At 43.2% G+C, this 14675-nt stretch overlaps 1 protein-coding gene across 1 annotated transcript in view; it reads right to left on the reverse strand.

Annotated features, from left to right (window-relative positions):
- Positions 1-14675, reverse strand: part of LOC126458142 (nanos homolog 2) — a 63627-nt gene that overhangs the window by 23674 nt on the left and 25278 nt on the right. The gene's annotated exons all lie outside the window — the stretch shown is intronic.

Below are 14675 nucleotides of genomic sequence, written 5' to 3' on the forward strand. Positions count from 1 at the left end.
TTGGACAGTCTATGTCTTTCCTCCTGGCTAAAAATAACTGCACCGTGCACGTGTCTGGATTGGTACTTATCATCCTGTTTGGATATACCGTTGCCTTCCCTCTATGGCAGCTCTGTAATTCCTCTCTTCATCTTGGTGTACCGGCTGTTAACTGCCGAGATCTGTTTCTTACTTCTACCAACTTGCTCAATGCTCCCTTTTCAGTGACCTGAGGACAGTGATCACCATCACCCATCCTCCCTCTTCAAAAAGACTGCTGTCCTCAGCAGGCTCACAATGCTCTATAACACACCACGACACACACACACACACACACACACACACACACACACACACACACACACACACACCTTATGAAAATACAATGCCTAATCTACGCAAACCCAACGCATACATAACAAGAAAACAAAAACTACAAATACTCTACTACTTTCTGGATCAAAAGGCATACGGTGCATCATGTTGTACTCTTATCTTCCTGGTTTTTCCTGCACTTAATACCTCATTTTTGCTGCACTTAACACCTCTCTCCACTCTCTTTCCTCCTCTTCCCTTCCTGTCACATGCCTGGAATCACATCTGGAAAACCCTTAAATGGTCGCAATCATCCAATGTGTTCTATCATTCTAGTTGGCAGTTAAAGCGTAACATTAACGAGGGATATGGTTTCAACTACTTTGTATGGCCCTTGATATCTCATGATCATCTACTTCGTTTTCCCTTTTGGCACATAGGGGCTGGATAGCATTACCCATTGCCCTACTCTATACTGCGGTAAACTTTCTTTCCACTTCACTGCGTCTTCCTGACTTTCCAAAGCCTTCGTATTCGCCTTTTCTACCCGTTTCCAAACATGCCGAATTGTCCTCCAAATTGACGTACATATTCACCGGTCCTTCCTTTCTGTAGCTTCGCTAAATCAAACGGTGACGGCACTTTTCGCCCGTACGCTACCAAAGTAGGACGAACTGGTACTGGTATGGACTTTTGCATTGTATGCACATACAATGCAAATACTCGTCCCACTGACGTGACGAGAACTCACATAGAAACTCAGCATTTCCCGACTGTTCTGTGTACCCGTTCTGTCCTTCCGTTCACCTGTGGATGCAATGCACTCGTCTTCAATTTCTGTATGTTAAACAATTTACACAGTTCGTTCATTAAATCCAACATGAAGTTGGTCCCTTGGTCAGTAATTATTGTCTCTGGTACACCAAAATTCAAAATCCATTTGTTTATAGACACTCGCGCGACCACTGCTGCCTGTTGATTTGGCATAGCCACCATCTCCACATACCTCGAAAAATCGTCTATTATTGTCAGAACGAATCCATTCACCAATGGTGTTCGACTGCAAGGTCCTAAGACATCAATTCCCAACATAGAAAATGGACATGTCACTTCCGGCAATCGCTGTAGCTGTATCCGTTTCCAACTCAAATCTGCTCTCTGCACTCATGGTATACAATTCTTGACATACTGATCCACATCTGTTTTCCTACCATTCCATCAATACCTCTCCACCACTCTCCTGTTCATCGCTCTACTCCCACCATGACCAGATAACAAATGATCATGTGCTTCTTTTAAAACGTCATCTCTCAGCTTTGCTGGCACTACTACCCTTGGCCCTAACTTCCGTTTCCCTGCACAGAAGACCATCATACATATTAAATTGTGGCTGTGTCCAATACAATTTACAATCTTTGTCAGCTTCTTTGATTCAGTCTCTGGGACTGTCATTCCAAGTGCATGATGTCATCTTATGCCACCACTGTCACCCCTGTTACAGCTCCATCCGTTGCACCACACACAGTCAGCTCTCAGATCCGAAGGACCAGACCTGCCCCCTTGATGGTGGTTGGGGGGGGGGGGGGGGGCACTTCCCTCCCTGTTGCCGGGACCGCAAAGCCCTACAACCAGCTACCTGGGGCTTCTTCAGCCCCTGGCGGGTGTCTGGTTTGCCACTGGTAGGAAGCTGGGAAGGGAGGGACCCAGGGATCCTTCACTAGCAAGAGAAGCAGAAGACGACTCACTTCTCTGCAGCCTAGAAGTGGGGACGGGGGTGCTGCTCCCAAGGTAGGTGGACCAGGAGCAACAGGGAGGGAAGTGCCCCCCCCCCCCCCCCACCCCCACCATCAAGGGGGCAGGTCTGGTCCTTCGGCTCTGAGAGCTGACTCTGTGTGGTGCAACGGATGGAGCTGTAACAGGGGTGACAGTGGTGGCATAAGATGACATCATGCACTTGGAATGACAGTCCCAGAGACTGAATCAAAGAAGCTGTCCCAGCAGGGGCAACCAAAGAAACAGCATGAGAAATCGAAGACCCCTAAGACCAAGAGAAATGCGGTGGCAGCCACTCCACCGCTAACTACAAGCTCTGTGTCTGAGGATGCGGTGGAGATTCTGGCGTCTGCTGAGGACCTAGGCCTCGCCGGTCCCTCAGACATGATGGGATGTCGCTCCTGTTGGTACTCAACTGGTGGCAGCAGGTGACCCAGCGGCTGCCTCCTTGGTCCCTTCATGACTTTCTCAGCCATGGACATTGTGATCATCCAGTGGGACTGCAGCAGTTTTTACCACCATCTTGCTGAGCTCCGACAACTTCTCAGCCTTCACCCTTTCCTCTGCATTGCTCTCCAGGAAACTGTTTCCTGCGATGTGAACCCCTGCCCTCCATGGCTATCGGGGTTATTACAAGAACCGGGCAGCTTATGAGAGGGTATCTGGTGGAGTCTGCGTCTATGCCCTTCTCTCTCTTTACAACGAGTCTGTCCCTCCACAAACACCTTTAGAGGCCATTGCTGTTCGGGTGTGGACGCCTCAGGCCGTTACTGTCTGCAGTCTCTATCTTCCACGGGATGGTGATGTCCTGCAGTGTGTCTTGGCTGTGCTGACAGCCCAATTGCTGCCACCTTTTCTGTTACTGGGTGACTTCAACGCCTATAACCCTGTGTGGAGTGGATCAGTGGCAACAGGCCAAGGCAGCATCATTGAGCAAGTATTGGCACAGCTCGACCTTTCTATTTTAAATAATGGTGCCTTCACACATTTCAGTGTACATATTTTGGCCTTCCGTAATTATGTGAATGTATTTTAATTCACTTGGTAGCTTCCGGCCACAGAAATCTGTTGTTTTCATTTGACGTGAGAGCAATAAACAAAGAGGAAACAGCAAAATCACTTAACGCAAACACGGGTCACGTGGAGACTACCACCTCCCCACTGCAACTCAGACTGCTCTGTGCATCAGGTCCAGATCTACGATATTTCCAAACTGGGGCAATATTAGATAGGGGCGCTCCCCCTCCCTCTATCGTTTGTGGTAGGATGCCAAAAACCGACTTTTCAAAAATATCTTCATTTTGTAGCGCACATCTTTCTGAAAATTTCTGATACATAAAACATATATGTTCGAGGAAACGTAACATTATTTGGTCTTAAGTGTGCCAAAGTGCAGTGTCACGCCTCTTCACAGAACATTCTTCCATTGCACATCTCTGATTTCGCTCTGTGGAATTCACACATGTAATATTTTGTAATGGGTGCCATCAAACTATTTTCACGCCAGTGGAAAATGTTCTGTAGTGCCTCTCTTGCTCCCAGTCAGCCAGTTTGACACCCTGCCCTTCTTTTAAAAAATCTCGCAATTAATATTGGATGGGGTTATTTGTAACTGGCAGAAAAGAACTCTTCAGAAAATTTGCAGTCGTTACTGCCTATTAGCTAATAAATTACTGTTTTGTGTGATATAAAATTAAATATAGGATACATAAAATGAGTAAAGACAAGAGACAAGCAAGACAGTACACATTCCTTCAATCCTTAAGCCCTAGCTTTTTTCTCTCTAATATGGCCACAGCTTTATAAGGCGTACTTTCCTTTCTGGGAAAGAAACTATTACCTCATCAAAGTTCGTCAACGTTTTGCTACATGAAGAAATGAAATGTCTTTGTCTAATACTAGAAAAGTTGTTAATACAAATTGTACCCTAGGCTGGTTGTGGTTTCTCGACCCGATGACGTGTATTTTGTCACTGCTGGATAAAACGAAATAGGCCTGTCTAATATTGCAGCAATTGTTACACACACCAAATAAACGAGACTGTTTTAGCACAAATGGTCATTTTTATAACACAGCAGAATATAATTCATGAAGTACCAATATCAAAATGCCTATTAGGCCTACAACAAGAAAAAGTTGTGTGTTAGGAAGTAGTTTCACATTTCATTCATACTCTCAAGCTTCTGAAGCATGTGAGTCCCCATTTCTTCTTCTTCCTCATTCTAAGAATCTTGTCACTAATTCTGTAACTATTCCTGCCAGTGTCAAAACTTATTCTTTGGTTAACTGCAATAACCCTGCCACAATCACTGTTTTAGGTATCCCGCATTTATTCTCTGGTTAGGCATTATTACATGTTCGTACAACGCGTTTTCCACACTACTCCAAGAATAGAACTTTAGCGGCTGTTAGACAGGGACTGTACAACTGGCCCTTAGTGGTGTAGTGGTCTCGTCAAAAATTTTCTGTCAAAATTTCATTTTCTCGGATACACGGAGGAAACAATACGCAATCTTTGTTGCCTGTTATTCCTGTTAGTCATTTTTTTCCACTCTGGTAGTCTGAATCTATGGAATTCGCTAGTAGTTATAACAATGCTGATCATTTGCAAACCCAGTCAACCACATAAACAGAGATTGGCATTCACCCGTTCAGCTTTATTCCGCTCAGCTCGTATAGACCCGTCCCGTTTTGTCTGCAGGAAAATTTATTTCTAGATGCGACGGGGATTCCGCTGGCAGAGACATCACATACACTATGCATACATTCAAAATTCAACTTACGATTCTTTCAGAAATCAACTTAGAATTTGTTCTAAAATGTTCAAAAACCAGCAGGCATGCGTTCAAAATCATATGAGTAGTCGATAGACCAATGTGCGCTGGACGCTAGATGCTTTGTGAAATAAGGTCTTTTACCTCAATAAAATGAATTTGGCGCCCTCCCCCACAGTTCATCAAGAGTAGTGACTGGCGTATTGTGACAAGCCAGTTGCTCGGCCACCATTGACCAGATGTCTTCAATTGGTGAGAGATCTGGAGAATGTGCTGGCCAGGGCAGCGTCTAACATTTTATATATCCAGAAAGGCCCGTACAGCACCTGCAACATGCAGTCGTGCATTATCCTGCTGAAATGTAGGGTTTCGCAGGGATCTGACGAGTTCACTTCGAGATAATAGTATCTATCTCCTCTGGTTCAAAGATTATGTAAGCTAGCCAGTATCGATTATGTCTTGCACTGGCTGGGTATATAGTGCATGTCCGAGGCAAGCAGTGAGGCTGATGGAACTGAGCGACCAGGAGGCGCAACTGCCTTGCGCTGCGGCTGCAGCACAGTGTGCGAGAGAGGCGAGTGACGGCTGGACTGCCTTGGTGTTAACACCAGACGTTGATCTGCTCTCTGGCCCTCAGACGTTGGTTATGGGGCTCCGTTTCCATCTCCTGGAGTTTCAGTCTTACCAATAATCTTTATAGTGAGCATCATTCCAACGACAACTGTGGTTTTCACAAAAATTAAAGAATTGCGCAGGCTCATTCGTCGTATAAAAACTTTCTCAGTTCAGATTATGATACTGGTGCTGCTCATTACTTGTCGTTAATTTATATTCGACTAAGCTGGGATATGCTAATTGGTTGCAAAAGAGGCATTTTGGTTTTCGTATGTGTAAATCAGTCAATGTTCTTTTCATTAGTTAAAGAGAGATGCATAATTGTTGAGGTTTTTTACTCATAATTAAGTTGCGGGGTTGTTTTCTTAATTGTATGTATGTATGTATGTATATATAAGGCCGTGGGTAGAAATGTTTCTAATAGCAGATTTCTGTGTGTTCTAGAAGGGTTTCTTGTTCTGGTTTCAATGTTTATGTACCTTGGCCCGGAGGAGTACGCGGGTCATGTGGGTCCGTTCGGAGAGCAAGAAGGGCATGTGTCCAGAGCAGGACTGTACAGTTCTAAATTATATTTTCTTCCTGTAATTTAGCACTCTTACTGAGCTACAATTGTCTGAGTTGCTTATGCTTAAATGTGTGGTAATTAAGCTTGCAGAAATTTTGCTTTGTTCAAGGTTTGCTAAGATAATGTTGAATGTTCAATAATTATATTATTGGGTAAACATTTTTTTCAAATGCAATTATGCTTGTGTCTTTAATGTTGAGTTTTTTTTAGTGTATTTTATTTAAGGGAAAAGTAAACTTTAACCTGGTTGTGAGGAGAGTTTCTTTCAGAGTTCACTTTGAAAGCCTTTGCTTAAATTTTGGGTGTTACTGAAATGGTTTAAAGAAAATTTGATAGTGATCGTATTTATTCCAAAATTTGTTTGCTAAAGGATAAAGAGTGTAATGAATGTAAATTGTACAGTATATTTTTTTGAGTACCAAGGAATGTGAACATGTGCTGAGGAACTACACGATAATACAATTTATTATATGTGCAAACTTGGGCCTAGTCCTTCCTTAATCAAAAGTAAGAGCCTGTTCTGAAAGATTTTAAGTCTTCACTACAGGATCGAATGAAGGGTAGAGCCACGGGTCTTAACACATCTGAAATGTAACGTCCACTGTTCACAGTGTCGTCAATGCCAACAAGAGGTGACCGCAACGTGTAACCAATGGCACTCCATACCATCACGCCGGGTGATACGCCAGTATGGCAATGATGAATACACGCTTCCAATGTGCGTTCACCGCGATGTCGCCAAACACTGATACGACCATCATGGTACTGTAAACAGAACCTGGATTCATCCGAAAAAATGACTTTGCCATTTGTGCACCCAGGTTCGTTGTCGATTACACCATCGCAGGCGCTGCTGACTGTGATGCAGCGTCAATGGTAACCGCAGCCATGGTCTCCGAGCTGCTAGTCCATGCTGCTGCAAACGTCGTGTAATTGTTCGTGCAGATGGTTGTCGTCTTGCAAATGTCTTCATATGTACACTCAGGGATCAAGACGTGGCTGCACGATCCTTTACAGCCATGCAGATAAGATGCCTGTCATCTCGACTGCTAGTGATACGAGGCCATTGGGATCCAGCACGGCATTCCGTATTATCCTCCTGAATCCACCGATTCCATATTCTGCTAACAGTCATTGGATCTGGACCAACATGAGCAGCAATGTCGCAATTCGATAAACCGCAATCGCGATAGGCTACAATCCACCTTTATCAAAGTCGGAAATGTGATGGTATGCATTTCTCCTCCTTACACAAGGCATCACAACAACGTTTCACCAGGCAACACCAGTCAACTGCTGTTTGTGTATGAGAAATCCATTGGAAACTTTCATGTCGGCACGTTGTAGGTGTCGCCACCGGCGCAAACCCTGTGTGAATGCTCTGAAAAGCTAATCATTTGCATATCACAGCATCTTCTTCCGGTTAAATTTCACGTCTGTAACACGTCTTCTTCATGGTATAGCAATTTTAATGGCCAGTAGTGTATGAATAGTGGGCACAAATTAATAAAGCTAGGATAGTATTTCCAAAACAAATTTCACAGAGTAGTATATGATTTAACTTAAGGAGAATGCACAAGAAACACTAGATTTGGTGTGTGATCTATAACCCATAGTGTGTGCCAGTGGGTGGTGAACTCAGCTTGGGATGGACATTATGTTACAAGTAATGGAAGCAGCTTATGATAAGGAAAATTCTGACAGTTCCCTCTCAGCTTTGTTGACTTCCTCATTACATTACATTAAATTACATTTTTATTGGTCCTTTTGATCATTTGTTGTATAAGGTATACAATATGATATTGGACAAGTTACTGATTTACAATGAATGTTTAAATCATACAAGGATATTTGTATTGATTTAGGTTTAATATTATCACAACTGAAGGTTCAGCTTCCATACATTATATTTAATCCAAGTAATTCAACGTGGTTTTTTTTGTAGTAGTATTTGGCAATAAAATTTTATGCTTCAAGATATTCATCTACACTAATATTTTTGCAATAAATATTGATGGACAGCAGTTTTCAATTTTGAAGTGTCTTATTGTTTTAATGTCTGTATGTAGCTTATTGTATAGTATGTTTCTTGTTTGCAGTGGTCCACTGTTTTAGTGTTGTGTGTACACATTGAACATGTATGTCCTGCTTTCTCCTTGTGTAATACAGATGCACTCTGGTTAGTTGACACAAGATTGTTGATATTTTCTAAGATTTTCCTTACGAACGTGATTACTTGTGAAATGAACAGACATGGTAATGGAAGGATATGTAGTTTCTTGAATAACGGCTTGCATGAGATTCTTGATGCAGCATTTTCTATGGATCCAATTCCCCTTTGGCATATAAAACAACTTTTGCTAGCAGACGCATTTCCCCAAAAGATTATGCCGCATTGCAGTAAGTATTATGCCTGGGCGAAGTACACATCTTTTGGTGCCTCTTTCGATGTGCAATCAGAAAGAATTTTGATTGCATAGCAAATGGTATTTAATTACTTTGTAATTTATTTTGTATGTTGGACCCATCTTAGACCATCTTGGATCCATACCCCAAGAAATTTTGTAGAGCTTACATTTTTGAGTGTTCTAGTAAACAATTATGTCTGGTGCTAGTGGACATTTATTTTGCACTGTGTGTATATGCATTGTAATTGTTTTTCTGTTTATTACTAAGTTGTTTCCAGAAAACCAGTCTGTAATGTGGGTGGTACAATTTTTAATCTCATGTAGCCTAGTAATTCTTCTTTGGTCCTTCCTTTTATTATCACATTTGTGTCATCCGCAGATTTTATGTAATTCTGTTATGAGCCAGTCGGTTCCAAGTCATTTACACGGAGTAGAAACAGAATTGGTCCTAGAATGGAGCCTTGTGGTACACCATACTTTATGCTCTGCTTTTCTGAGCAGTAGGACTTTTATCTTGTTGCCTTCTTGGATAGTAAGCTCAACTAATTGCTCTGTTTTGGAGATACGATTTTATCCATTCATAGGCCGGGCCCCTGATACCTACAGATTCAAGTTTCTGAAGCAAGATGATGTGATTGATGACATCGAGTGCTTTGGAGAGGACTAGAAATATGGCTGAGATATGTTCTTTATTGTCTACTGCATTTAAGGCTTCCATTTAGGAATACAAAGATAGCTGTCTCAGTAGATTTAGATTTTCGGAACACATGTTGAGTACAGTATTTGAGAAATAATTATTTTTTTTCTATGAAAGTGATTAGTCTTTTATAATAGATTTTTCAATTATTTTGGAAAAACAATGCAACAGTGAGATTGGCCTATAGTTTGATACTTCTGTTTTCATCCCTTTCTTGAGCAGGGGTTTTACTTTCACTATCTGCTGGGAATACCCCTTCTAATAAGAAACCAGTTACAGATGTTGACAAGTGGACTGGCTATGAGGGAAACACATTTCTTCAAGATATAGTCAGGGATATTGTCAGTACCAACAGAGAATTTGGGCTTCAGTTCTTTGATTATATTAAGTATTTCTTTTTCGTTGGTGGGGTATAGAAAAATAGATTTGTTATTTATAGTACATCTGGATTGATTTACAGGAGTATGCTGTAAATTTTGATTTATAAGATGTTCAGGTATCTGTGTAAAGTAGGAATTAAATTTATTTGCAATTTTCATAGGTTCAGTTATCACAGCTGAGTTCTCCATTAGGCAGTTAATGTTATGGAAGTCTATCTGTTCTGCAGTTTCTTTCCTGACAATATTCTATATGGCTTTCATCTTACTGGTGGAATTATTTATGTATGTGTCATTTGCCATTATTTTTGCTTGTTTGACAACATTTTTAAATATCTTTAGAAGTTCTCTAATAAGAGTCTAATTCTGGTGATGTGAGTTGTTTGGACAATCTGTGCAGTAATCTTCTTTTGTTTGAAGATACTAGAATCCCAGGAGTAATCCATTTATTGTTTGTTTTCCACGTGTATGTTTTCCTCTGGGTTGGAGGGAAGCACAGTTCAAAATAGTAGGAAAAATTGTTAATAAAGTTATTATATTTTCCATCTGTGTGTTCGCAGTTATAAATCTCTTCCCAGCTTTCTTTGCTCAATTAAAGGAGAAAATTATATATATTTTCATAACTGTAGTTTCTACTGGTGGTGGTTAGGCAGTGTTTAAGCTGTAGCTCCATTTCCATACTCAGTTTTTGAGCTGTGTGATCCCAAAGCCCCTGTGTTTAGTGTTTCTATTGTATAGTTATTTCTACATTTACAAATATCTGATAAATCGTGGTACGTGAAGTCTTTGTGAATTAGTTGCTGTTTCTATGGTGGATTTCATGTTAAAAGTTTGAAAGAGATTCAGTAATTCATTCTTTTCTTTGGTGTCCTTTGCAAAGTCAATATTAAAATCATCACATAGAATAACTCTTCTGTTTCTTTGTGTTAGTCTGTTAAATAAATATTCCAAACTTTTTAGGAGAGCATTTATATCACCTGTTGGAGCTCTGTATAAACAAATAACAGCTACTGTACACAATGCCACTGCTTATAATTCAAAAGTAACATTAATTTAGTTTTCAATTCTCTTTTTACACATGTCAATTTCCTGAAATCAGGAAGTGTAAACTGAAGAAGCATCTAGTCAGCATCATGTAAACACTCCCAATGACTTTTCATTGCAATAGTTTTTCTTTCCCAGCTTCAGCTTTTATCGGCAGCATATGGAAGAGCAAAAAATGCGACACCTCTGCACTCCACATAGCAGGCCATAACAGGTGGCAATATCCTCACGTATGGCCCATAGCTGCTAACGTCATCATGGACAACCTCTGATACATCTCTCATATTTTCTCGCGACCAGAAAAATGTCTGTCTCCTTCCACCATTAAAAACAATTTTGATATATTATATACAGGGAACACCCACCGTTTACTATATTCTCCTATACAAACTCTCCAAAGTACGCCTGGTAGTTTATTTAATTGTAAAGTACCATGATAACTGAACAATAGTAAGAACACCAGTTCTTTATCAAGCTGTAATGTGGGACTAAGTTGTGTAAAAAATCAATTTTGGTATCTTATTGCTGTGGTCAGTGTGGTTTTTTGTGTGGGGTTTTAGGGCACTCAACTACTAAGGTCATTAGTGCCCAGTCACAAACCTAAGTGCACATATAATCTGGTAAAACTCAAGGAGGGGCGGGAACACATCAGAAAGTTCTTACAAAGATCCAGGTAAAATAATTAAAAGAGTTATATGTCTTTGGAAAAGTCCGTTAAAGTAATAAAACGAAGAACACGAGCAGCTGCTCGAGGGTCATCAGCTAAAATTTCCTGTAAGGTAGATGGCAGAGACAGAACAACACGAGATTGATTAAAACAAGGACACGACAATAAAACATGGCGCACTGTCAATGCATAACCACAAGGTCACTGCAGGGCGGGGTCACGGGATAGCAGGTAGTGGTGGCTAAACCGGCAACTCCCAATCCGCAACCTGGCCAAAATGACCTCTTGCTGAGATGGGCGGGAGGAGGTTGTCCAAGCTGTTGGGAACGGTTTTATGGCCCGGAGCTTATTTTCTTAAAGTGACGACCAAGTATCCCACCATAATGACACAAACCTCTTACAAACAACCCCACTAATGTCAGACGATGGGACACAAAGGTAGGCTGGCCGAGGCAGGAGGACTGCAGCCTTGGCCACAGCATCAGCAGCCTCATTCCCAGGCACTCCTACATGGCCTGGAACCCACATAAAGCTAACAGGAGAGCCATCAACAGCAAAAGAATGGAGGGATTGCTGGATCCGTTGCACCAGGGGATGGACTGGATATGGAGCTCCAAGGCTCTGAAGAGCACTGAGTGAATCAGAGCAGCGTACATACGGAGAATGGCAGTGGCGACGGACATACTGAACGGCCTGATAGAGAGCAAAAAGCTTGGCCGTAAAGCTGGAACACTGGTCAAGGAGCCGGTATTTAAAGGTGACGTCCCCGACAATAAAGGCACAGCCGACACCATCATCAGTTTTGGAGCCATCAGTGTAAATAAAGGAGTTACTGGCGAGTCGTGCACGAAGTTCGACAAACCGTGAGCAATACACAGCATCCAGAGTACCCTCCTTCAGGAGCGAGCTGAAGTCAAGATGAATGTGAACCGGAGAACCAGAGCCTGGAGCCAAGGTGGTGTCGGGCTCTCACCCTCTCTGAAGGTGGTAGGGAGGGCAAAATCCAATTGTCGAAGCAGGCAACGAAAGCGGATTCCAGGTGGCAGCAGGGCAGATACATACAACTCATACTGACGGTCGAGAGACTCTTCGAAGGAGGACTGATAAGAGGGGTCATCGGGCACTGACAACAGCCGGCAAGCATACCGACAAAGCAGTACGTCACACTGGTAGATCAATGGTAATTCGGCAGCTTCAGCATAAAGACTCTCGACGGGTCTAGTATAGAATGCTCCGGTCGCAAGACGTAACCCCCGATGATGGATGGAGTTGAGACGGCATAAGAGGGATGGTCGAGCAGACGAGGCTCCCATAATCCAGCTTTGATCAGACTATGGACCGATATAAGCGAAGCAGGACAGTGCGATCCACTCCCCAAGATGAACCACTAAGAACACGGAGGACATTAAGGGAACGTGTACAACGGGCAGCCAAATAAGAGACATGCGGAAACCAACAAAGTTTCCTGTCCAGTGTGAGCCCTAAAAACTTCTTTGTCTCCATGAATGGGAGAACAATGGGACCAAGATGTAAGGATGGTAGAAGGAATGCTTTATATCGCCAAAAGTTGATGCAAACCGTCTTCTCTTCAGAGAACTGGAAGCCATTAGCCACACTCCATGAGTATAGGCTGTCAAGACAACACTGAAGGCCGCACTCCAGGAGGCATGTTATCTGGGCACTGCAAATTGGATTGATCGCTATGGCAAAAATGGCTACGCTCAAAATGGAGCCCTGAGGCACTCCGTTCTCCTGGAGGAAGACGTCGGAAAATACGGAACCCACAGGCACCCTAAACATACGATCTGTTAAAAATGAATCAATAAAAACGGGCAGGCAACCACGTAGGCCCCACCTGTGCATAGTGCGGAGGATACCTCCTCTCCAACAGGTATCTTAAGCTTTGTCCAAATCGAAGAACACAGCTACCGTTTGGCGCTTTCACAAAAATTTGTTCATGATGAATGTCGACTAGGTCACAAGGTGGTAAACAGCAGAACGGCGTTGATGGAAGCCGCATTGAACATTGATAAGTAGCCGTAGAGATTCAAGAATCCAAACCAACCGAGCATTAACCATGCACTCCATCACCTTACAGACACAGCTTGTGAGAGAAATGGGGCAGTAACTAGAAGGAAGGTGTCTACCCTTCCCGGGTTTGGGTATGGGAACGACGACGGCCTCACACCAACACATGGGGACCTGACCTTCGGTCCCAACGCATTTATAGGTACGAAGAAGAAAACATTTACCTGCCGGAGAAAGGTGTGTCAGCATCTGAATGTGAATGGCATCTGGCCCCATAGCAGAGGACCGGGACAGTGCAAGTGCACGTTCGAGTTCCCGCATGGTAAAGGGGCATTATAATCTTTCAGATTCAGCGAGTGGAAAGAAGGTCGCTGAGCCTCTTCTGCCTCTTATCTGGGAAGGAAGGCAGGGTGGTAATGGGAGCTTGAAACCTCCGCGAAAAAGCGGCCAAAGGTGTTGGAGACATCCACGGGGTCCACAAGTACCTCATTACCTGAAGTCAGGCCAGGTATCGAGGAGTGGGCCTTAATGCCCGACAGCCGGCACAGGCCACCCCAGACAACAGAAGAGGGAGTAAAACTGTTAAAGGAGCTTGTGAAAGAGGCCCAACAAGCTTTTTTCGCCGTCTTTGACGACTCGATGACATTGCACTCCGAGTCGTTTGTAATTAATATAATTCGCCAGCGTAGGATGGCGGCGAAAGGTGCGTAACGCACGTCGTCAAGCACGGTTAGCGTCTCTGCAAGCCTCATTCCACCAGGGGACTGAAACGCAATGTGAAGAAGAGGTAGTACAAGGAATTGAACATTCGGCAGCATTGATGATAACAGCCATGAGGTATTCGACCTGACTTGTCACAGCTGAGAAAATCTTGGTCCGGAAAGGTCGCCAGGGAGGAGTAAAGTCCCCAATCAGTTTTCGGTATGTTCCAGCTCGAGGGACGTGGGGATGGGGTGTGGTGCAGGAGACAAATGACACAGGGGAAATGGTCACCTGGATAGGTGTCAGAAAGGACATACCACTCGAACCGACGGGCAATAGTGGTAGAACAGATTGAGAGGTCCAAGTGGGAGTAGGTATGAGTAGAGTTCGAGAGGAAAGTTGGGGCGCCAGATTGAGATGGTTGAAAACATCCACCAAGAGCGAGCCTCTCTGACAGGATGCAGGAGAACCCCAAAGGGGATGAGGGGCATTGAAGTAGCCAAACAATAAAAACAGCAGAGGAAGCTGAGCTATCAGGTGCATCATGTCAGCCCGACTAACTGTGGATGACAATGGAGTGTAGACAGTACAAACAGAAAAATTAAAGGCAGAAAGAGTAATACGGGCAGCTATTGCTTGGAGTGGGGTGGTCAATGGGATGGGATGGTAATATACATCGTCCCGAACAAGCAACATGACCCCACCATGAGCTGGAATACCGTCCACAGGGG

This window comes from Schistocerca serialis, chromosome 1 (genome assembly GCF_023864345.2).
Source record: "Schistocerca serialis cubense isolate TAMUIC-IGC-003099 chromosome 1, iqSchSeri2.2, whole genome shotgun sequence".
Taxonomy (NCBI): Eukaryota; Metazoa; Arthropoda; class Insecta; order Orthoptera; family Acrididae; genus Schistocerca; species Schistocerca serialis.